This window comes from Pelodiscus sinensis, chromosome 2 (genome assembly GCF_049634645.1).
Source record: "Pelodiscus sinensis isolate JC-2024 chromosome 2, ASM4963464v1, whole genome shotgun sequence".
Classification (NCBI taxonomy): Eukaryota; Metazoa; Chordata; order Testudines; family Trionychidae; genus Pelodiscus; species Pelodiscus sinensis.
The window spans coordinates 236,433,262-236,458,696 of NC_134712.1; the positions used below are offsets into that span (position 1 = coordinate 236,433,262).

General features: G+C 42.7%; 1 protein-coding gene across 1 annotated transcript in view; it reads left to right on the forward strand.

The window, feature by feature from the left end:
- Positions 1–25,435, forward strand: part of ADARB2 (adenosine deaminase RNA specific B2 (inactive)) — a 468,279-nt gene that overhangs the window by 262,235 nt on the left and 180,609 nt on the right. The window lies entirely within an intron of this gene.

The following is a 25,435-nucleotide window of genomic DNA, read 5'->3' on the forward strand; positions in this document are numbered from 1 at the left end:
TCCATAGCTATAGGCTTGCCCATGGATCAATGAATGATGCAGCAATGACATGCTTTGGAGGGAGCTTTCAAGCTAGACATGAGGTCCTAGTTTCTTAACAGCTGCTACTGTAGTAGAGAAAAAAAATTAGTTGGGATTCTCATCACATGCTCTTAGCCCTCCAAACTGCAAAATCTGCATTTGAACAAATTAGGCAACCCAATCCGCAGGTCACAGTTATGATCTTCTTGTCAGGAGATGAGCAGAAAAGAAAACAATAAAAAGTAAGTGGTGCTTTCCTGCTAAGCTAATCAGTTCTTTTCAAGGAGGGAGGGTTGTGCCAGCTGCAAATCAATGCACTAAATCAACTTGGCGCTTGTGTGAGTACTGTTACAGTGACAGCTGCTAACGAGGGAATAAAGAAAACTGTTATTGGGTATTTAGTAGATTTTTAAGTGCTTGTGTAAAATAACATTTAATTTAATGTGAAGTTATAAATATAATTGGACTTTATGGACATTTGCAGCAGGGAAGCCAAAAATGGGATATCCCCTTTCTCAGCTCAAAGAGCTATTTAACTCTTGTTGAACCTTAGAATGTCTTTATCAAATTGCAATATTAAAGAACTTTTATTTCAGAATTTCCTTTTGTAATTTTTTTAGTAGCTTTTCCCTGAACTGTACCACAACTTGTTTGAGAAGAAGAGATCATTGAGCTCCTTAATAATAATAATAGTAATGAAATATCGGGAATGTCATCGAGTTTTTAACATGTTCAGATGATACTAATTCTAATACAAATTCATATTCCATTGTGACTCAAACAGTTAGTAGTAGTAATATTCTGCATCTGGGGAAACTGAGCCCAAGAAGCAAAGTGGCCATACGGGAAATCAATGGCAGAGTCACTATTACAAGTAGGAACTCTATTACGTCCCTCCTCTTAACATGCACAGTACAGCAAAAAGAAAAACGCTATGAATAACACAACTAAGTCTCATTCTGTGGTCCAGGCACTTATTTTGCCACTAAGTGATGTCAGAAAATTATTCTCATAAAGAAGACAAATGTAAGGAGTTAATCTGGGGTTTTGCTCATTTCCAGTACTAGCAAAAGTGATACCTTCCAAGCCCTATTGCCTTCCATTTGTGGCAACTCCATCTGAAGGAATGTCCTTCTTGAATGCACTAGCCTGGAAAACAATGAGCAGGGATTTATAGAATCATACAATACTAGAGCTGGAAGGAACCTTGAGAGGTCATCAGGACCAAGCACCGTCTAGATCATCCCTGACAGATATTTACCTAACCTGCCCATAAATATCTCCAATGATGAAGATTCCACAACCTGCCTAGACAATTTATTCCAGTGTTTAACCACCCTGACAGTTAGGAAGTTTTTCTAATGTCCAACCTAAATAGATTTGGATAGAATAGATTTGGGCTCCATGACATTAAATAGTACTTAGTCTATTAAATTTCCCCCTCCTTGAAGGCAGTAATTATCTACATAAACTATGCCTGAAGTGTATTCACATTAAAGGAGAGGAATTGTTCAGAGTTGTTTAGAGTGTAATGTGTACTACAAGGTTACCATTGAGCTTCTTCCTTAGTCACTTTGTTCATCTTCTGTAATTAACCAGTTGTCTCCAAAGCCTTCCCACAGCTTGTTGGATATTCTGTCCTCTGCCCTATTATTTTCCAGCAGATTTCTGGATCCTTGAAGTCCCCCATCCCTATGCTTTGCATGATTTTTTTTATTTGTTTATGATAAGCCTCATCCACCTTGTCTTCCTGGATAGGTGGTCTAGTAGATCCCTATCATGACCAGTGTCCTCTGTAAGCACAGTGCTTGGGAAGCCACTCAGGAGAGATTCAAATACTTCATAGCTGATTAGCAGAGCGCCTACAGCTTCCCACTGTCAGCAGCATGTCTTTCTGTTGGTGGTGCATATCTGCACAGGTCTCGGTGCACATAAAAAAAGATTATTTTGCTCAAGAATGGAAAAAATTAGAGGGAACATTGATCATGACATTACCCATGGGTTTTTTTAACTTCTTTTATCCTTACCCAGCAACTTTCAACAGGTCTGCCTCGCACTTCGGTTTCAACTCCAATTCAAGTGTATTCATTAGTTAGGATTGGTCCTGCCTTGGGTAGGGGGCTGGACTTGACCTCCTGAGATCTCTTTCAGCTCTATGATTCTATGATCTCTAATATACACGGCAATGTCTTTCTTTTTCCCAGACTATCCTTCCTAAACAAACTGTAGCCTTCCATACTACTTCGATATTCCAGTTATGTGAATTATACTTAGTTTCTGATATGCCAATTGTCGTATGATTATGATTATTCACTAATATTTCTAGTTCTTCTTGTTTATTTCCCACACTTGTTGTATACAGATATCTAAGATGTTCATTAGATTTCCATACTGTGTTCCCTCTAGTATATATATAAGCATGATTAGTCAGATTGCTCAAGAATATACTAAAGAGCACAGTTCTATGTTCACAAGGGGTGGGACAAGATAACTTAAAAGGTCTGTTCTATCCTTATATTTTCTGTCATTCACCACTGTGACATTCCTCTAGGAAGGAGGACTTCCCATGGAGTTCACTTGTGATGCTTTCAGGTACCCTTCAGATGGTTGCTATTAGTTGCATCACTTGTTTAATTCCAGGCCCCATTTTTTCAGCCTTTTCAGCCCTCTAGCATAAAAAGTACAAACCTGGGATCCCTGAAATTCACATTCAGGAGTGTTGCACTAATGCAACTAACTGTAGCTATCACACCTGCTCAATGTGGTCATTTAAACTGTTAACCATGCAATGAAACACTCTACATAAACTATCTATGGGCAAGCAGTGGAGTTCCTCCTCTGTATTTACATCCATCTCAAATCACCCCACAATAGTGCTGTCCTTGAATGAGCAAACTTTAACATGCAGCACTTCTGGGAACACCATAAAAATGCCAGCATAGCAGCAGTGGCAAAGAATATAAGCTACCTGATCTTCGGAGAGTTATTATACCTTGCTAACATTCAAGGATATGTTGTCAGAACTGTGCAGAAGGAGGCAGATGTACATGGAATTTGGGGTCATAGTTCCTGCACATTATGGTGTTCCCAGAAGTGCTGCATGAAAAAATTATCCCTTTACAAATTTTTTCAGATTTTTCTCTTGTTGCTTCTGTTAATTAAGTAATAGATTTTCAGCCACCAAATGATGTGCTGAATACAGATAAAAAGATGTGATTTGCAAAAAAATATCCAACAAGTTAGTAGTATCTGATAATCAAGAGGAAAAGAATCTAAATTTTCCAAAGAATATGCAATCTGGGACAAAAACATTGATAAATATTAAGAACCAGCTCTTCAGATGGACTAAATCAGCACAGCTTCTTTGAAAATAGGTTTACGCTATCAGAGTATCTGGCCAATTGTCTAAGCTAGAATAGTCCAACAAAATATAGCTTGATGTTCTTCTGACATTTGTAAAGTACAGGTCATATCTCTCTGGTCCAACACCCTGGGGATCTGACTGCTCCCAAATGAGGGAGTTTTCTGGACCAGGAAATATCAATATTGCCCCTCTGCTGATGGACTCCTGGCTCTCCCAGAGTCCATCAGCAGAGGACCACTCTCCCAGCAGCAGACTCTGCTGCTCCAGGACCACCAGGGCTCTGCCACTCCAGGGCTTCCAGGGCTCCACTATCCCAGAGCTGCAGGGGCCAGCAGGGCTCCGCTGTGCTCCACCTTCTAGGGCTTCTGGGGCCAGCAGGGCTCTGCACCTCCAGGGTTGGAGGGGCTTTGTGGTTCTTGGACCAGCTGGTTCTACACTCTCCAAAGTCCTGGAGAGCTTTGTTGACAATCTGAGGGGCTGGGAGCTAGTCTGTTCTTTCCAGATTCTCCCACCTGGTCCCGGCCCAGGGCCCAAGAGGAATGGGTGAAGGGTGTTTCCATCCCGCTAATTGATACCACAGTCTCCCCTGGAACACTTCCTCCCCTCCCCGCTCCTCTCACCCCTAGGCTGCGTCTAGACTGGCAAGTTTCTTGAGCAAAACCGCATCTAGATTGGCACAGACGCTTTTCCGCAAAAAGTGCTTTTGTGGAAAAGTGTCCGTGCCAATCTAGACGCTCTTTTCCGCAAATGCTTTTAACGGAAACTCTTTTCCATTAAAAGCATTTGTGGAAAATCATGCCAGTCTAGACGTAGCTCCAGTGTTCTCTTGGGCTGTATCTATCCTCCAGACTTCTATTTCCCTCCTCGTGGTGGATTGTTCAAGAAGTCTCATTGAATTATCCAGTCAGTGGGGCTGTGTCCAGACTCCATGCCTCCTTCGACGGAGGCATGTAGATTAGCCACATCGGAAGAGGGAAATGAAGCCGCGATTAAAATAATCGCGGCTTCATTTAAATTTAAATGGCTGCCCCGATCTGCCGATCAGCTGTTTGTCGGCAGATCGGGAGAGTCTGGACGCGATGCCCCGACAAAGAAGCCTTTCTTCATCGACACAGGTAAGCCTCGTGAAACCAGGTTTACCTGTGTCGATGAAGAAAGGCTTCTTTGTCGGGGCATCGCGTCCAGACTCTCCCGATCTGCCGACAAACAGCTGATCGGCAGATCGGGGCAGCCATTTAAATTTAAATGAAGCCGCGATTATTTTAATCGCGGCTTCATTTCCCTCTTCCGATGTGGCTAATCTACATGCCTCCGTCGAAGGAGGCATGGAGTCTGGACACAGCCTAGGGGATTAACAGCTCATTTTGGCATGTATGATGATTTCCCCTTTGTCAGGGAGAAGGATCCATCCCTAAGACTGATTGATATTCAACTTGCTCACAATCAAATTATATTTAATGTTAATTATGCCCCTTTGTTATGTGCATAACAAAATTTCTGTCCATTTTTTGCTGTTTATGGCACAGCTCTTACTTGCAGAGTTTTGAGCAGAAAAGGCTTTTTACTAATTGTCTGCTTAGGGGTCTGCCCCCTAAGAAAAGAGAAAAAAAAATGCTCACTTGTCATATTTTATTCCCAACCTGCATGGAATGCAAAATGAAACTATATTAAAAAGAATGTTCAAGTAAAGTAAGAAAGTTGCAAAAACATTATTTGTGAACTGCTGCTTTTTAGCCAGTCACATCACTCAGAAAATACTTATACTATGTAATCCTCATGCAAACGGAGGGGCACATATACTGATAGTAACACAAGGTATTTTATCTGTGGGTCCCCAGGCTAGACATCAGAAGGCAAAAAACACTCTGGAAACAAAATTAACTAGTTTTAGATCTAATTTTACTAGGCTGAACTAGATTTCAGATTGATTTCTGTAGAATCTAATAGAGAACAACACACTCTTATAGAAAATCCATCTACTACACTGTGCTTTTTACTTCCTTTGCTGTTTACTGAAAGTATAAGAAACTAATATTTCACAATGTGATGTTTCATTCTGTAAATGGCCTTTCATTTTAAAGGAGTTTGGAGTGGCTGTTATGGAGGGCTGATATATAGCCACTGAGATTTGTTTACTGAAATGCCTATTAACATTCATTTGGTGAAACTGCTGCTAAAATCCACCTTTGTCATTCTGTGAAAAGATAAGAAGTGCAGGACAAACCATGATAAAAAGAAATAATATTCCAAATGCTGCAAACGTAATGATTTTCTTATTGTGGTCGGTATTTGGTTTTGCTAGTCTTCTTGAGTCCCTTGCTAAGGGCCCATTATGTGAAGGGGTTTAATCAGTACGTCATATCCCAATTTAAATGATTCCACATTTTAAGTCATATGTGTACATTCCTTTATCCAGATCCCATGGAACTGTTTGCACAGTTTGCTTGTTGTGCATCTTTACTTTCACCCCTAATTAGAAGCTATAATCCTGAACACACAGTGAGTGATCTGTGGTTTCCTGTCATGCAGACATTGGGGCCAGATCCTCAACTGCAGATAAGTAGCCATCAGTGTAAGAAAGTCAAAGGGGATGCAAAGGCTACCTTTGGTACCCCTCATTCCTGAGGCTGTTTGTTGGGTAGGCTAGTTGCTGGTAGATGTTCTGATGCTTGGCTGAGCTGCAATTGTAGCCTTTGTTCCCCAGCCCCATTCCCTACATCAGGGAGAGGTTTTGGCATGTCTGCGCCACCTGAGGATTCCTCTAAGTGAAGAGGAATCCCCCAATGACCTGCTCAGTCAGCTAAATACCAGTCAGAATTGGGTCTTATCTACTAAGAGCTGGGTTTTCTCATAGATTACCCAACAACTTTTTCAGGTGGTAACAACTTTTGGCCTTGTAGGGCCAGATTATTAAGGGGTTTAGGTGCCTAAAGTTGTAGATAGGAACTTAATGGGATTTTCAAAAGCCCCCATGGGCTTTAGGTGCCTAGGTGCTTTTGAAAATCCCAGTAGTTATTTAAACACTTGCTTAGGTTCATAAATATTTCTGAAAATCTGGCCCTACCTCTGTGTGCGGGCAGTATGCCCTGCCATTTGATAGCATCATTATCAGCCAGGTGAAGAGCCAGTAACCTGCCATCAAAATAACTCAGCTGGCACTCATCAGGGTTATCTGACAGTCTGAGGTTGGCTGCATCGATATAGCAGGTCATTAGAAAAAACCCATTTGAAGAGCTTAGGCACATAATTGTCAGCAGCCAAGTTCAGCATCATTAATCTGGGCCTTCATGGATAGGCCTGGAAGTCCAGAGGTAAAAAGCTTTGTTCTTTTACCTGTTCCCTGAGCCATCTGAAGTGACACATTTCATGCTCTTACAGTAGTGTAATACAACAAACTGTTATTTATCTGTATTTCAGTAGCTCCTACCTACAACAGTCAAGGGCCCAGACCCATGATGCTAGGCACACTACAGACACATTCCCCAAAGAACCAAATGCATCACTAAAAAAGTAGCAGTTATATTTACACCAAACTGCTGTACGCAAAAGACCAAAATGGAATTCCAGCTGAGGCAGAGGGATAGACCCTTTTATGCACTGTGATGCATATTGAACAACTCCTAGCCCTACTTCATAGGAAGCCTTCATGGCTTTGGCATTCACCCCTCTAACTTCTGATTTGAAAGGGAATCCTCCTAGTGCAGTCAAAACCGTTCCCTTGAAATGCTGAATATCTAAACATGCTACAGACTTGTCTTCCCTTTGATTACCACATGAGACAAAATGTGCTCTGCTGTTTTATGTCTTAATTTCATATCCCTGCTGAAGTGTGCGTGTGTGGGAGGGAGGGGATATTACAGCTGATGGATTTTATAAAGGTCCATTCCTGATTCCTAAAATTCCTTAGTTTCCTTCCAGAAAAAGATGTCCCAGGGCAGCAGAGGATTTAACACTGGGGGACTGTCTGTACAGGCCCTGGAGGTGTTATTTCCAGCTCAAGTACACATATCTGCTCTCGCTCTGATCAAGCGAGAGTGGTAAAAATAACTGTGTAGCTGCTGTTGGACAGGTGGCAAGACAGGCAGAGAACAATCCAGTCTGAAACCCTGGGTACATACTCAGGGTGGTGAGCGCACATCACCATGACTACACAACTCTTTGTATTGCTAGCTGTACTTGAGCTCGAAGTTTCCTTTCCAGATCTGATGCAAATATACTCCATATCCCTTTAACACCTCCTGGAAATGATTTCCCTTCATTTCTCGCATCTCTCAAGCAGATGTAAGAAATCAACGCAAATGCACTAGAGTCAAAGCCTAATGATCACACGCATATCTCAAGCAACAGAGGGCCAACTGCTCAGCTGTTGCCAAGTAGATTTCTGTGTATCTGAGGGCAGGGACAGCAAACCAGCTTCTAGCCACCTTTGTACCCATCCAATTCAGGAGCTGGCAATCAGCAAAAGTTAGAGCAGAATAAGTGTTGGTTGCCAGTATCCTAAGTAATCATTATGTCAGTCAGGGATTACCAGGAAAGCATGGATGCCCTAGGCATGTCTCCTCCCCATTCATACCCTATGTACTGGCTGTGAAGGAGCTATGTAATTCAGAGATTCCCTGCAGCAGTGAATTCCTCAGGTTATCTATATCTTATGGGTCAATTCTCACTTGTGTATACCAAAAAGTGCATATAATTGAATACTGGCAGAATCCCTTAGAATTATTCAGTTGTTCTTACATTCATGTATTCCAATTCCAGCGCGTAAATGCCAGAAAACATTAGTCACTTACACAGGCAGGAGTATCCATGAAGCACATTTGCCAATTTCATTGGTGTCCACGTGCTTCAAAGGCACAATGTCCAGCAGCTGTAGAAGTCCTTGTAAAATCCAGCTTTGTATCTCTTCCCAAAATGCACACACATGCTGTTGGTCTTAAACCATGACTGGCACAATGATGGTGTTCCTCTTGTGTTTCCTTTCTTCACTGGCTGGTACATAGGGCAGCAAAGACACAAATAATCCTCCTCGTATGGTGAAGAGTGCATCATTTCAACTGGTAGCCCAAATGATATCTGGCTGAAGCACATATGCACAGGGTCTCTGCACAGACCATTCCTGATGTTTTCTCCTGTCTGTGTCCAACAACCCCTTGTGAGGCAAGAGCCATGCAACATACACAACTGGCCTTCTGTGTGTCTCATTCTTGTCACATGCTGTGAACAGTGTCCCATAGTATTCCAGGTACAATGTACATATTCTGTCCTGGGATATGAGACATCACAGAATCTGGTTCTGTGAGGGGAAGTTTTTCCTTCAATTTGCTCTGAATGTGATGACCATTAATTTCATCCAACTCTAAAGTTTGTGAAATTTTTGCACAGAATCCAAAAGTTTGTGTCCCCACTCGCTGTGTATGTGACAGATGTAGCTCTTAAAGGGTTAATCTATTTCTCTCTCAGCCGAATAAACTATTTGTTTACTGTATGCCTCTATGAGCTTCATCGTGAACCCGTTGGTCATATTATTATGGTCATTAATGATGTGAATTACATAAGCACTTAGGAACTCCAAAGAGGGATTTAGGGATGCACTGTGCTCAGGGCTGGATTAAGCTCTTTGTAGGCCTTAGGCACTCTCATAATTGTAGGCCCTTAAATTAGACTATATAAAAATATATAAGGGAGAAATGTCTTATCACTTATACACCTAATAGCACCCACTTTAATTTTCGCTTGAATATGACACACAATGTGAGAAATTCATGGTACTTCATTCTAAAATAACAGCCATTTTGTTGTATGCTACAATTGTACTTAGGATTCACCTGATAGTTAATCAGCTGCCAAGAGGAAAGGTTAGGTGATCTTGCCGCTGTTACGACTGTAAAATCCACAAGACAATGCATTGCGCCGCAGAGCTGATAACTTGGCAACATTGTGTCTCAAGGTCTTTCAACGTCATTTGCAGAATAACAGTATATTGGCTGATGCTGGCCATACATTTCCACCAGAAATTGTGTTTAGTAGTAGCCTAAGGTTTGTGAAACAACTATGAAATACAAACACTGTAGTAATAAGCAATGTTCCCTCTCACATTTTCCATGCTTGGACGGGTTGAATTTTCTTATGTGCATAACCAGTACAAACAAAAATCCTAAATATAATATATATTTTAAACAGCTCGTAGGTATGGAAGACAAACATTTTAAAGCAAGGGATAATTAACAAGGAGCAATGCTTATAGTGTTCATTTAGTATAAAATAAAAAGAAAATTAACACTACCCTGGGACTACATCTATGTAGCACTTTAAAGACTAACAAGATGGTTTAATACATGATGAGCTTTCGTGGGCCAGACCCACTTCCTCAGATCATATTCTGGAAGAGAATTGCCATGACCATATATACCAAAGGAATATAACAGGAATACAATGAAAAAGTATTCCTTTGGTATATATGGTCATGCCAATTCTCTTCCAGAATATGATCTGAGAAAGTGGGTCTGGCCCACGAAAACTCATCACCTATTAAACCTTTTTGTTAGTCTTTAAAGTGCCACATAGTTTTTCCTTTTATCTACATGTTTTGCTAGTCTATAAAGTGCTACCAGCCCATTTATTGTTTTTTTTCCTGTACAGACTGTTACCCCAAAAATATTCTCACTGGAGACCACCCAGGGTTACACGAGTATGGGTTTATTCCACTAGGTAAAAACTAAAGAGGAGAAAGCAGCCACCAAAGGTTTAAACTAAAGAAGATGGAACTCTCTCTGGGTATGTCTACACTACAACGTTAATTCGAACTAACTTAGTTCGAATTAGTTAATTCGAACTAAGCTAATTCGAACTAACGGATCCAGACTAAAAAACTAGTTCGAATTAGCGTTTTGCTAATTTGAACTAGCATGTCCGCACTGAGTGGACCCTGAACGGGGCTTAAGGATGGCCGGAAGCAGTGCCGGCAGGGCATCAGAGGAGGACTTAGAGCGTGGAGATGCTGTCTCAGGCTAGCCGAGGGCTGTGCTTAAAGGGTCCCGACTCCCACCCCGGACAGACAGTTCTCAGGAGTGCCCCGCTTGCAAAGGAGTCCTGGCTTGGAGTGCCCGGAGTACCCACACTGGGCACATCACAGCACTCGGCCATCAGCCCGGCTGCACTTGCCACAGGCTGCCATCTGGGGAGAGGGGGTAATTGGGGGGCTGCAGGAGAGCTTCCACAACCAGAAGCCTGCAGAGCCAGCCCACTCCTCCCCATCGGGGGCTCGTACCCCATTCCTCCCTCACCTCCTTCCACTTACCCCTCCCTAGCCCCTCTTCTTGATGTACAATATAAAGATAATGTGTCTTCCAAAATGGAATCTGTCTTTATTGAACAAAACTGGGGGAGACTGGGAAAAGGAGGTGGGAGAGGGGAAGAGAGAGGCTGGGAGACGGGAGGGCAACTAAAATGATCAGGGGTTGGGAACAGGTCCCATATGAAGAGAGGCTAAAGAGACTGGGACTTCTCAGCTTAGAAAAGAGGAGACGGAGGGGGGACAGGATAGAGGTCTCTAAAAGCAGGAGTTGGGTGGAGAGGGTGCATCAAGAAAAGTTCTTCATTAGTTCCCATAAAGAAGTACTAGAGGACACCAAAGGAAAGGAATGGGTAGCGGGCTTCAAACTAGTAACAGAAAGTTCTTCTTCACAAAGCAAAGAGTCAACCTGTGGAACTCCTTGCTGCAGGAGGCTGTGAAGGCTACAACTAGAACAGAGTTTAAATGGAAGTGAGATAAAGTGATAGAGGTTGGGTCCATGGAGTGCTATTATCCAGGGGGTAGGAGTGGTGTCCCTGCCCAAGGTTTGTGGCAGGCTGGAGAGGGATGGCACGAGACAAATGGCTTGGTCACTGTCTTCAGTCCATCCCCTCCAGGGTCCCTAGGGTTGGCCGCTGTCGGCAGACAGGCTACTGGGCTAGATGGACCTTTGGTCTGACCCAGGACAGCCATTGTAAGCTCAGGGCTCAGGATCGGGGGTCTCAGTGGACCCCCTTGATTCTCTTGCACACCTGCTCCTGGGTGGCCAGGCTGCAGCTCTCCTGCCCTAGCCAGCCACTTTCCTGTGCCTAGTGCGGAGATCGTGGACGAGGTCCATGATGTCCGCACTAGCCCAGGTGGGTGCCCACCTCTTGCGGTCCCGGGCAAGCTCCCGGGAGCCGCCAGCCTGGTCCCGGGAAGAGGGGGAGGGCTGGGGGGCATCGGGTGGGTGGCTCGGTCTGTGCCAGGTGCAGGGTCTGCTGGCTGGGTGCTGGCAGGCTTGCACCTGGCACGGGCACCGTAGCCAGCCCGTGCCCCTTAAGGGGTCCGGGGCCAGGAGGGGGGCAAACGAGTTTCCCTGGTGTTGGCCAGAGTGGCCACCAGGGAAAGCTGGGGAGGGCTAGCCTCCCACTAGTTCGAATTAAGGGGCTACACACCCCTTAATTCAAACTAGCTAGTTCGAACTAGGCTTAATCCTCGTAAAATGAGGTGTTCCTAGTTCGAACTAAGCGCTCCGCTAGTTCGAATTAAATTCGAACTAACGGAGTGCTAGTGTAGCGCCTATGAAAGTTAGTTCGAACTAACGTCCATTAGTTCAGACTAACTTTGTAGTGTAGACATACCCTCTCTCACACACGGACAAGCAAGCAAGCACACACCCTTCCATTCATTCACACCCATTCATTCCTGCCCTCTGGCACTCACACATTTACACAAGTTGCAGAAGGAGCCAAGGCATGTGGCTCATCATGGCTGGGGAAGCTGGTCAGGAGAGACACTGGAGAGGAGCTTCTCAGGATTAGGAGAAGGAAAAAGAGTGAGTCTCACATGTGCTCCCTCTCCTTATATTGTGTCTGAATGGCCCCTGTGACTCATTCACCTTGTCATCAGGGAGCATGCCCAGACTTCCCTTTATCCAGCAAGGAGCATGCCCAGACTGTGATGACTCATTGTCATGTGGTCCCTTGTTCCAAGCCTTCCTCAAACACACTCACACTCTCTCTCCATTCACTCAGGGGAGAATGCAGCTTAGGGAAAGTTACAAGCAAGGTGGCTGCATGTTACAAAGATTACAAAGTTGCAGTTTACAGTAAGTTTGAGAGTTACACAGATTACAAAAATTGACAGGGATCACAATAAGTTGCAGTTTAAAACCTTAGACCTTACAGTTTGATGTAGCTTTAGAAAATCCATGTATATAAATTTAGTGAGCTCAGGCGGAGGCTTTTTTATGCAATACAGACTAACTCAGTTAACCCCTGAAGCTGCTTTACAATAGAAAAACACCAAAACAAATGGTCAGTCATATCCTGCATTAAGATCTGCAAATGCAGAATCTCTCCACCCTATTTATTTGTCCATTCTAGATCTGTCTCCCTCCAAACAAATTAAGTTTTAGCTCAGACATTTCCAGGCAGATTGCCTCTTGTTAACAAACTCAACATGGCCAAAAGCAAGCTCTTTATACTAGATGAAAAAATATTTTGTTCTAGAACTACCGAGGAGTCACTGTTTTGTGTTTGCTCTACAAGTCTAACAGTGGGTGCTACTTTATTCTCCCTCCCCCCATCATATTTTCCTGGTGTAGCTAAGATCTTGTAATTATGTCACTGATCAGTTGGTAATTAATACCAACCCCTCCTCACTCCAGCCCCAACAAGAAAATGGAAGATATATTTGACTAAGCTCCTTCTGATGCAATAATGAGACAATCAGGTTTCCCCAGCAGCATCCTCATCTCCCATATATACATATGCCTCCATAACTCCAGCATATCAGCATACCCCTCCTCCATGCAGCCTGCTTCCCCACAACTCCCCCAGCCCAGAATAGAGTCCTACATCTCTCTCCTGCACCAGCAGTTGCAGCCCAATCAGAAGTGAGTCAGGACACCCTATCTCAACACATAGATGCCAGTGCCCACCATCCCTCTCTTTCCCCCACCTACCTACCCCGTGCAGTCTGCTCTTCCTCTCCTCCCTCCCAGCTCAGTGAACTGGAGAGTGCTGGGTTTCTTACATAGAACTGCAGCCAAACCCATTTGCTCTAATCACACCAATCCTCTCCTCTCCCAGTCCAGTCAGGATGCTCCAAACTGCCCCCACTTTAATCTGCCCTGCAGTCATATATTGCTCCTCCTCCTTATGTTCTCTCACTACCAGCTGAAGGAGGAACTGCTGCTGCCCCAGTAAGGCAGCTCCCTGCAAAGCAGCCCTGGAACTCTTGGGTGGGGTTCAGTAAGCAGTTGCATGTGTTAAGTGTGATTTAGCCATTTCCTTTTCTTATTTTTGAGACAATTATGAATTTTTTTAGGCAGTACATTTTTTGTAAGCCCTAAATTTTTCATAGGCCCTAGGCACTGTGTCTACTGTGCCTAATGGATAGTCTGGCTCTGACTGTAATAGGAACAATATGCACAATTAACACAGTTCTGTTCTCAATCAAGGGTTTAGATAATGTGCAACTGGAGAATCAGCAGACAAGCAGAGGGAAGGACAAAGTAACAGTGAAGAGAAGTATAGATGCGTACTGTAGCAGTCTCAGTGGGAACCTATATCTACCAGTCTAACCAGTAGTAGATGGCAGTGATTTGTAGACACTGCAGTAAAGGCGATTTCTGAAGATGTATTTCAAAAAGGATAATATGATGGGTTCCTACATGCAGTGTCTGTGAGATACAGCACCTGTATGCTTTTGCTGCAGCAATCTGGGGGCATAGTCTGGCAGTGCATACCGAAAAACTCACACCTTAACAGCAGGGTTCTGAATTCAAATGTAAAGGTTGAGACTGATGCCAGGTGAGTAAATTCCTATCTAGAAAATAGAGTCAGGTTCCCACTGCAACAAGAGATGCATTGTAGTGGTTGTGGAAGGTGCAATTTAGAAAGCTGTGAGCCTCCTGCAGTAAGCAGGGTAAGTTTAAAGGGATTTCTATTTTTCCTGCAAAATTTCCTCTTGGTTTTTTTCCCCTTTTGTGTAACGACTCACCTCATTCTGTCAATCACTGTTAGCTCATCCAAGCCTGAACTGACTGAACACACCAGGAAAGAGGAACAAAATCATCTCCTGGTGTGTCGATTTTTTTTTATTTTATTTTTCAGAAATAAATCTAGGTTAACGTGAATGTAGTAATGTGAATATTTGATTTGCTACATGTGTGAGTTAAGAGCAAAAAGTATCTGTCTTAAGGGGTTTTACAACTGAGATCGCTTTATTGTATCAAAGTTGACCCATCCCCACTAATCTTGTCCTCAGTGTGAATTAATGCATTAAGGCATGGTTTATAATGTCCAAATTCTGTTTTATAAAGAATCCCATTTAAGAAATCTCCAACATTCAAAGTAGCTTATGGTAATCAATTAGAATATGAACATGGAACTAATTCTGTAAAACACACTGAACTGGCAAACTACTGGTAGCCATATGTCTAATCCTTGCTGTGTATTCAAAAGTCTCACTTTAAAATACAATTTTAATGGTGGTCATTAACTGCTAAGAGAAAGAGCACACTGCCGATTTCCACGTGGAGATTAGCTCCCAAATACATAGGAAGATTTGGGATAGAACTTGCAGTGGGTTTCCAGTACTCCCATATTGTCTCAAGACAAATCAGGTCTCTCTCTGACTGTGTGCATAAAGCCACTATCTTCATTTTACTGCCTGAGGGACAAATAGTAGTTCTGAAGATCACATTTTCTTGGAGTGGTTTATGACAGTGCCAACTTCAGGACAGACTGTCAAAAAGGAGAGCAAACACCCCAAACGGGTGGTATGTTCTATGATTAGATCTCACCAACCAGTAAGCAAAGTGAACTCCTGGAGTCATAGTCCCCTTGTGGATGGCAGCCTATCATGCCACCCAGGCAGGCTGGATAAAGTGATAAATGGTCACTTACACAAATTATTCAGGTTGATCCAAGCCCAAAGAGACCAGTTACTTACCCCAGATCAATTTGTAGCTTCGATTTCATACCACAGACAATGCTGGTAGCTAATTGTATAATAAACTAACTTAAGGATTTATTACCTACGAAAAAGAAATCAGAGAGTTATTTACAGGTTAAAGCAGACAATATATAAGCACAAATGAGTTATAGTCTATAGTTCTAAAAGATAATCTGTTCACTGAATGTCTTTTAGGCTAATCCAGGATGATTTTGGTGATCTCTTCTTTTGTTTCTTCAATGCAGCCCTTGTCAGAGTCCAAACAACAACGAGATAACCATTTCTTCTTGTAAATATCTTTATATAACCTTCCCCCAGAGTTCAAACCAATGGGACAGGGACTCTTGCACATAACTTCTTCCTGGATGTATGGGGCAAACAGCAGATTGTCTTAACAATCCTTCTTGATGGGCAAGGAACCACTCTTCCTCCCAGAATTCATGAGTTCAGAGAAGGTATTTTTACACTTATAAAACAAAACTTTCATATTACCTTATAGCATGGTGAGGTGATAGACATTACAGGCAAAACTAACAAGCATTTTATAGAGACTAAATACTAAACATCTTTACAAGTCAATACCTGTCTTTAATAATATTAGCACACAGGTTAGCCGGTCTGCTTTCCAGCTATACATTTGTCACTGCTCAGCTGATGCCTGCAGCCTTGGCAAGAGATAGTATTTGGTGTACTGGCATCACACATATCATATTGTATGATGCCCTCTAAAAGTGGGGTTAACAGAGTGACTGCTGCCCTTGATGTCATTGTGCCATTTGGTTCATGCGGGGGGAAAAAAGATCTTAAAGTCCACATCTCATTGCAATTAGTTTGCACAGAATCTTACCAAATGTGGATTGAATCACAAAACCACCATCTCTATTATACATCTTGTACATCTCTGGCTGTGTCCACACTGAAATACTTCTGTAAAACTTCCAACCAGTGCTAGCAAAGATGGAAGCTCTAATAGGGTATGTCTACACTTGCACCCTAGTTTGAACTAGGGATGCAAATGTAGGCATTCAAAATAATCAATGAAGCAGGGATTTAAATATCCCGTACTTCATTAACATGGTCTTGCCGGCGTGTTACTCCAATCAACAGCTGTTTCGAAAGTGAAAGTGCGCACCGGGACACACTAGCTCAAACTAAATCCCTTGGTTTGAATTAACTTTACTCCTCAAAAAATGAGTAACATCAACAAATGAGAAGTAATGTTAGTTCAAACAACTTCATTGACTATTTCGAATGCCTACATTTACATCCCTAGTTCGAATTAGGGTGCAAGTGTAGACATACCCATACAGACCACCCAACTGTGCCTCATCTTTTGTATTATCCAGCCTTTCTCATAATAGATCTAGACAATGGTAGCAGCAAGGCTGAAACTGAAGACATAGCAGACAAGCATGTTTGATGTGTTCAGTCCTGGCAAGATGCTTATAAAGACTTTCAGGGAAACAGCAAAAAACTTATACAATGTTTGAAAGATATGACTTTAAAAATATATCAGGCCATGCTGTTTAAAGGCTGAGCTGTCAGCAAATTACATTATTTTAAATCGGCCAGTTGTGAAATCATTCAGGTTGACAGTGTCCCTCTAAACGATAACATTCTTTGCAGTGTGTACAACTCTAACCTTCACATTCGAGGCGTCTTATTGGCTCAACACTAAGCCTGTATTTATGAAGTGTTGATTGACAAACCACAGGGCAAAAGCCATGTTGCAAAAGGGCAGTGTCTAGCAGAAGTTTGGTAGCCTTCTGGTACATTGAGATTTGATAAAATATTTGAATTAAATACTGCTCTTTTCAAACAAGCAAAAGTAAGTTGGCTCATAGACTTTGGTTTGTGTTTGTAATTTAAAAGGACACAGTCAAAACAGTTTGTATGAATTTTTTAAAATTAATTGCTGCTAAGGAAAATATCTCTCAAGAAATCTGTTTCCTTTCCCAAATAAGTTTTTTTTTTTTTTTTGTAGTTTCTTCCATTTTGCATGCATGCGGGCTTTACATTGAGAGGACAGATGGTTGTTTGGATAAGATACTAGACAAGCTCAGGACATTTGGTTTCATGTAGGATGATGGTTTCTGGGTGAGGCAGCAGACTGGGTTTTGGCAGATACCGTTGTGTTCTAGCTCCGCTACATGGTCCTTGTGACATGAGGCACCTCCTATTACCTCTTTTTGCCCGTATTTCCCCTCCCTTTGGCTATGTCTAGACTACGGGTTTTTTCTGGGATACCAGAGGTATTCCGGGAAAACTCTGCCACGTCCAAAGAATGCATCTTCTCTTCCACTTTTTTTTGCAGAAGAGCAGATGTGCTCTTTCAGAAGCCCTGTCTTCCTCCTCTTATGAGGAAGAAGGGCTCTTCCGAAAGAGGGGGGTTTCCCAAAATTTCCCGGAGTGCAATTTGCGTACCTTTTTCTGATAAAGTCCCATAGTGTAGAAATAGCCTTTGTCTCTTTCTATTTCCATTGTAAATGCTTTGGGGGAGAAACTGCATATTACTGTGTCTGTTCAGTACCTAGTACAAAGGGACTCTGATCTACTTTCATGGATTGCCCCTGTTTGACCCAAGCAGCAAGTCAAAGTTCGGCGCCTTAGGGATGTTCTATTTGGAAGTAAAAATTGATGGAGTCTGGTAATTTCTCTGATGCAACCATGCTTCTTTACAAGTCACATGCAGAGTCCTACTTTTTCAAATGCAAGAACCAAGAACAAAAGCTTGCAGCCCCAAACCTCTTTAGAAAACAGACCCAAAAGTTCTCTCCTTAGTTTTCACCAAGGTCTCATTGGATATGTCTGCATGGCTGTTTATTCTTAAAGTTATGTTAATTGAAGGGTGTAGTCACACCTATCAATCTCAATAAGGTTTTGAATCAATCTGTAATGAGGTTTCACCCAGCTCATAACAAGGGTCTTCTAGGTCTTTCTCCAATGCAAGTAAACAATAACCTTTTTATGAACTCTCATGAATGTACAGTTGCTGGTGCTCAGTTCTGTTTTGCTTGGTGGAAAGGAACACCACAGATTTTTTTTTCTTTTCAGAACTAAAGGATTACATCAGCTTTATAGACATCAAGTAAAAATAATAGCTCAAATTTTGTACTTGCCGATCTTGACTCTCCCTTTAAAAGACAGTGTAAGAGCAGAAGAAAGTGGGAAAAGATAGGAAGCTTTAATGGTATTTCTCTGGGGAGCCACAATACTTCTTCAGATCTAGCAGCCTCCTTTATTCTTATTCATGAGATTTCTTCAAACTGCCAGAGATAAGACTAATTGTGATGGACATTAAAATATATGAGGACTTTAAAGTGTGAATGTACAATCCCCCTAATCTTGTTTAGAAACAGTAAACAAGAATAATACTGAATTTAGCCATTTGACAATAAACCTAAATTAGTGTTACAAGGCACATATATGGTAATAGACAATAACTTACAAGAGATGGAAGTGCATGATCATACCTTTAGATATATCTCCAAACAGATTATTTTCCTGTAAGCACCTCCATTTAATTATCCTGCCATCCATCTTCTCCTCCTCCACAGACCGAGTAATCTGTCTGCATTAGGTACACCTAGCAACTGTTCCCGTCTTACATCTTTCATTCAAGAAACCTCCCCTCCTGCTCTTTCAGACACATAGTAAATCTTCCATTCCTCAGCCAATGGGTTTAAATCCTACATTCTAATCTTTATCATCTTTATTGATTGAGCCATAGTCTTGTGTAAATTGGGGCCAAGTTGTATCTGGGATATAATTAATCCTCCCATTCTGATCTGCAGTTCTAAGAGTGGGATCATTGTCACTAACTGCTGCAGTAAGCCTCTGTTCTCAGCCAGGCAAAAGTGAAGAAACAAGGAAGATCTTTGGGGAAAAAACTAGAGATGGCTCAGGAGGCCATTAAAATAAAATGGGGGGATTTCAAGTCATGTTACAAATCAGGCCCATCAGCTAAACAAATCCTTGGGCAAAAGGTGTCACAAAATGCCTTCTCATGTCATAATAGAGCATTAGAAAACTCTACTTAACCCTTATATAAATGCAATGACTTAATAAGTCAGTGCAGCAGATGGGGCCTGGGACAATGGCGTCCTGTTTTGTGATTGGGATCCCAAACTGCTATTGCATGCAAATAATAATGAAGGAGACATTCAAAGTTACAGGCTAAAGGGGCTGCAGATTGAGGAATGCAGTATCAGAGTAAGGCAGCTTTCTACAACAGACATGGGGCGTATCATTTGGCATGGTTCTCATCAGCCAGCAGAGGTGAAAGTGAATTGGAATGGGCTGGAATGGCAGACCAGTAAGACGTGGCTGCTGGGACTAGCCAGTACACAGCCAACGTTAACGCACTGCTGCGGCAACACTTTAACATCACCGCCCCTTTTGTCCCCTCCTCAGGATCACTGACAGCGCAAGAGCAGAGCCACTGCTGGGAGGCCAAAAGGGGCAGCTGCTCACCACCACTACCATGGCAGGGACCAGAGCCCTGGGCCCTTTAAATCGTCAGTGGAGCCTGAAGTGCCAAGTGCCATGTGGCACAGAAAGGCTGGCGCGGAGTGGGGGGGGGGAGGCTGCTATCCCTGCCCTTTCTGACCAAGGTTCCACCTCTTCTGGGGGCCCAAGCCCGGCCCCTGGACTGTTAAGATTTTTAAATTACTTTCACTCCTGCCAGGAAGGATAAAATCTAGAATGCTCAGCATCAATGTCACATGCTCTAGCCACTGAGCTAAAGGAATAATGTCATTAGTTCTGAGTAGGAAAACAGGCTTTACTATCAATGGAGGCACTTTAGTTTACTGTATGCCATCCTGTGTATTAGGCAAGCTAGTCCTGAAAGTCCATCAGAGTTAAGCTCCAACAGCAATACATTTTATAATGAACCATGTCTTCATACATACAGCACCACTCATTAATGGAGCTCAGACCAGAGATTTCAGCATAAGTGGGCTTTGGCTCAGTTGCAGAAAGCACAAGCCCTTACCTATTGTCAGCCAACGGTCAGGGCAGTGAGTGGTGTGTGTGTGTGCTATACACCCGAGACTTCAACTGCTGTCCCTTGCAGTGGGCAACCTGGAGGAGGTTGACGAGCGCCCCAATAAGTTTGCAGGGAGAGCTTATTACACTTCAGATTTTAGCTGCTAGAATCTGTGATTCCTTCGCAGCGGGCAGCCTGGGGGAGGCTGAGAAGTGCCCCAACGGATCTGCCACCTGGGAGTGACACAAATCCAAACTCCCAAGCTCTCCCTATATCTGTCCCTTAAGACCGGCTGAAGTTCTTTTAAATTGTGCCTGGTTCTGTTACAGCAACTGAAGGAGTCAGGTTAAAGCTTAAACAGTTACAGGTTTATTGAGGAAGCTTATAAATCATATGGTTGCAATGGCTATTGTTCTATTTCTTAACTGCTAGCAAAATATAGATCTTAATGGTTACAAAGAAGATAAAGATAGGAAAAACAGAAATAATGTACCAAGTAACAGCTTAACCTTTAAAGAGCTCTTAGTCTGTGTACACTTAAGACAGAGGACCACATCCAGGTACAATTTTTACCCCCTTCTGTGCCTCTCGACTCCAGCGTGTCAGGCCAGGGCCGGTCCCTCAATTCCTAGGAAAGACAAAAATACGAGGTGGGCGTCCCCATAGAACCTCGGGAGGTCAAACACCTAACCCGACCAGCAGGTAGAGGGTAGAATGACACTCAAAAGTGAGTGTGCTGCTGTACCCACCTTTATATCCATGGGGTCACGTATTTCTCTTTCTTATCTGTGATGCCAAATGGTGCTGGTCTGTCTTTTGTGAGACCAGTTCTTACAAGGGAGTTGTGAACGTAATTTACACTTGTAAGAGAGATAACTAAATTGGAAGTACTGGGCATTCTTTTCTCAGTGGGAAATTCCTCTTCTAGGGACTGTGTGTTCATATCAACATGGGTGCCAGCCGGGTACTTCTCGCAGCCTCGAGGCCAGCTTATTGCCTTAATCATTCTCTCCTCATATCTATGTTTTCAGCTTCTCAGGATCAGATGAGCCAGCATAGACTATGCTGATTTTATTGCTCCTTCTCTGTCCTGTATGCTTCAGGAACCTCAGAGAGGCAAAATAAGATGGATGAGATGGGGGGGGGCTGTCTGGCTACACCTATTGAGCTAAAGAAGTTACTCACTTAGGTGTGAATGCCAGCAGGTTTTAGTTTCACCAGGCCAGGCACCAGAGAGAAGGACATGATCACACACAGTAAGCCTGTGTGTTGCAGAAGCATCATGTTTCTCCCTGATATCTGAAAGCAGAGTGAAACCTCAGCAGACATTAATTCACTTGGGAAAGTCTCCTGGTGAAAGCATGTGAACTTTAGTCTTTAAATTCATCCCCTCACTGCAATTCCTTAATGAAATTACCATTCAAGCAGGATGTTTCATCATAAATTATAAATGACCATAGGCTAAAAGGTCTGTGGACTAAAAATTCTTATGTGGAGATGAGTGTTCCCTGTAAGCTGTGAACTTGTATGACTACTCAGGAGAGATTCAAATGCTGCCCAGCTCATTTGCAGAGCACCCGCAGCTGATTTTGCTTCTACTCGTGTTGCACTTTTGCACATGCCTTGGTGCATATAAAAAAATTATTTTGAGCATGGAAGGACGAGATTAGAGGGAACGTTGGTGGGAATATCTGTTTAGTGTTTTTATGCAAGAAAGAGCTGTCATCTTATACTCATAGCTGAGTTGAGTTGTGCTACTAATAAATGCTTTTGGGGTATGTCTACACAGCAGTTATTTCAAAATAATAGCCATTATTTCGAAATAACTTTACTAGTGTCTACACAGCCAAACCACTATTTCAAAATTAATTCGAAATAGTGGAGCGCTTATTTCGAATTTTGCAAACCTCATTCCACGAGGAATAACACCAAATTCAAAATAGCTATTTCTAAATAAGTTCTGTGTAGACACCTATATTGAAATAGGGGGCCTCCAGCCTTCCCAGGGTTGCCTGGTGGCCACTCCATCCTCAATCAAGAATACTCCACTCCCTCTCCCCTTCCCCTCTGCCCCTGGAGCCCTTAAAGGGGTTGACTTTGGCCACAGTGCCTGTGCCAGCTCCAAGCCTGCCAGCCCAGAGCCAGCAGTCACTACCCCTGACCCATTGGCCCCAAAACACGAGCCAGCAAGCCACTGGCAGCCAGCCCTCCACCGTTCCCCAGGAGCAGCCTGCCAGCTCCCAGGAGCCTGCAAGGTCCCAGAGGAGGCGGCGCCTTTCTGGTCCAGGGTGGAGATCATGGACCTTATTCAGGTTTGGGGGAGATGCTCCCAATGTCCATGATCTCCGCACTAGATGGTGGAACGTGGCCGTCTATGGCAGGATAGCTGCCAGCCTAGCCACCAAAGGCCACATGCAAACCCAGGAGCAGGTTTGCATGACAATCAAGTTTGTCTGGCGAGACCCCTGAGCCCTCCCCCTTCTTCCCCTTGCCTCCCCCTTCCAGCTCCCTCCTCCCAGGTTTTCCCCTCCCCTCTCCCATCCTCTCTTCTTCCCTCTCCCACTTCCTTTCTCCAGTCTCACCAGAGTTTCAAAACTCGCCCCCCCCCCCCAGTTTTGTTAAATAAAGAGAGTTTGTGTTCATGAAAATACATGTATTTTATTTGACATCACAACGGGGGTTTAGGGAAATGTAAGTGGAAGGACGTGAGAGTGGAATGAGGCACAAGCCCCCAGTGGGGCACACCAGGAAGGCTTTTAGTGCTCCTCAGGGTGGAAGCTCCCCGATGGATGTCCCAGAGGGCAGCCTGCAGAAAGTGCAACCAGGCTCACAGCAAAGCGTCCACGAGAAGCACCAGAGTGCCCAGCGGCAGCTCTGGCTCCATTTTCCAGAGTGCTGTGGTGTCCTGAGTGAGGGCAACCAGAGCATACAGAGATAACATGCTTTGCTGTCCCTCATCGAGGTAGGCAAGCAAGCAGAGAAACCTGAGAACTGGCTCTCCGGGAGAGGGGTGGGTCCCTTTAAGCACAGGCCTCAAATAGCCTCAGGCAGCAGCCACACAAAGTAACTCCTGACCTCATACCCTGCCAGAACTGGTTCCGGCCAGCCTTAAATGCAGTTCAGAGTCCACTCAGTGTGGACGCACTATTTCAAAATTGCAAAACACTATTTCGAAATGCATTTTGTGTGTAGACGCGTTATTTCGAAATAAGCTATTTCAAAATAACTATTTTGAAATAAGATAGACATACCCTTGGTTACAAACATCTATATGCAGTTTATTTTATAGTCTGATCACACCCTTTAATTTGAGACAAGATTGTTTGCAAATCCAGGCAAAACAAGGTTGACAAGCCAATAGATACATTATTGAAACAGACTGACTTTAAACAGACTTGTACATCAGAATACACAGTGGAATGGTAGCTAACTGAGGAATCTCATCTAAAATTATTAGCCATATGTTCCAAGGAAACTTGTACTAAGAAAAATAAAAGTTTAGGAAATATTTTCTCCCAAAAGAGAAGTAAGTTCCCACTCAAAACGGTTTTCCAGGTCTTCTCACGTGAAGTAACTCATTATTTAGTTTTTGGTGAATTTCAAAATAATATGCTGCAAGATACAAGTAAAACAGTCCAATATGGTGCAGAGAAGCATGCTTGTAGTACTGTGAGGCATGTAGTACTGTGGATACTTAAGTGAATAATGAGCTTTGATACATATTTGACTAAATACCGTACCTATATGCAATGTAATCAAATGGAATGTGTCTCCATTAGTAAAAGTTTTTTCCCAATATACAGATACAGAGACAGAGTCTCAGCATAGCAATGTCAATTTTATTACAAGTGCCTGGTACTCATAATTTTAAGATAGACCTTGATAAACTCATGAATAGGATTATATGATGGGTTTGCCGGTGATAGCACTCAGCATAAATGAGACTATGGGGATCAGACGAGGATTAGATGTTTGTTTGGATAACAAGAACATCCAGAATCACAACAAGAAGGATTAAAAAAATAAAAACATGTTTTGGATAATATAAATCATCATGCTTTGAGGCATAAGCCAACTGCTAAGAAATTTTCCCTAAAGGTAGGTTGTTGTATAACTTCCTTTAGTAGACTCTTGAAACCTACCTCCTCTGAAGCAGCAGCTATTAGCCAATGTCAGAAATGGGAAACTAAACTAGATAACCTAATGATCTGATCCAATTATGGAAATTCCTATAATCCTATTCTTACCATTGACTCCCATTAACTGTTTTGTTTTCCCCAAGGAGAAATAATAGCAGCTCTCTAACCCAACTCCAGACTCCTTTAATCAGTGTAGAATGGTGTAAGTCACAATAACTGTTTCACAATACTCTCTAGCAGCATTATATCTACAGCTGAGGCAAGTACTACCTCAGCCAATCCTGTTTGGACAGTTAGGGTACATCTATACTGCAGCTTATTTCAAAATAAGCTATTCTGGAATACTTATTCCAAAATAGCTTTTTTCAAAATAGCAAGTCTACACTGCAGGGAAGCCTCAAAATTAACCCACGGCAGGCTTCCCTAATGTAGACATGCTGTCTTGATTTAGAGCCCCAGGAGGCAATGGGGAGGAATAACTTAGAATGGTCCTGGTGAGGGGCTATTTCAAAACAGCAGCAGTGGAGCATCTACAAATGCCTTATTTCAAAATAGCTATTTTGGAATAGGCGTTATTCCTCGTAGGTTTACAGATTTCAAAATAAGACGTCTGTTATTTTGAAATTATTTTGAAATAACAGAATGGCTGTATAGACACTCACATTGTTATTTCCAAATAACGCTAGTTATCTTATATTACTGACAAGTTTGAATAAAGATCCTACTACTGCAGCACCTCGATCAAATACTCCCTTAGGATGAGCAAACTTTAAAATCCTCACAGACTGCCCACAAAACAACATCAAACTTTATTAGGCTTTTACTTCTGAGGACAGGACAAGAAGCAATGGGTTTCAATTTCAGCAAGGGTGGTTTAGAATAGATATTAGGAAAAGCTTACTAAGTTATGCACCACAATAAATTGTCTAGGGAAATTGTGGAATCTCCATAATTGGAGTTTTGCA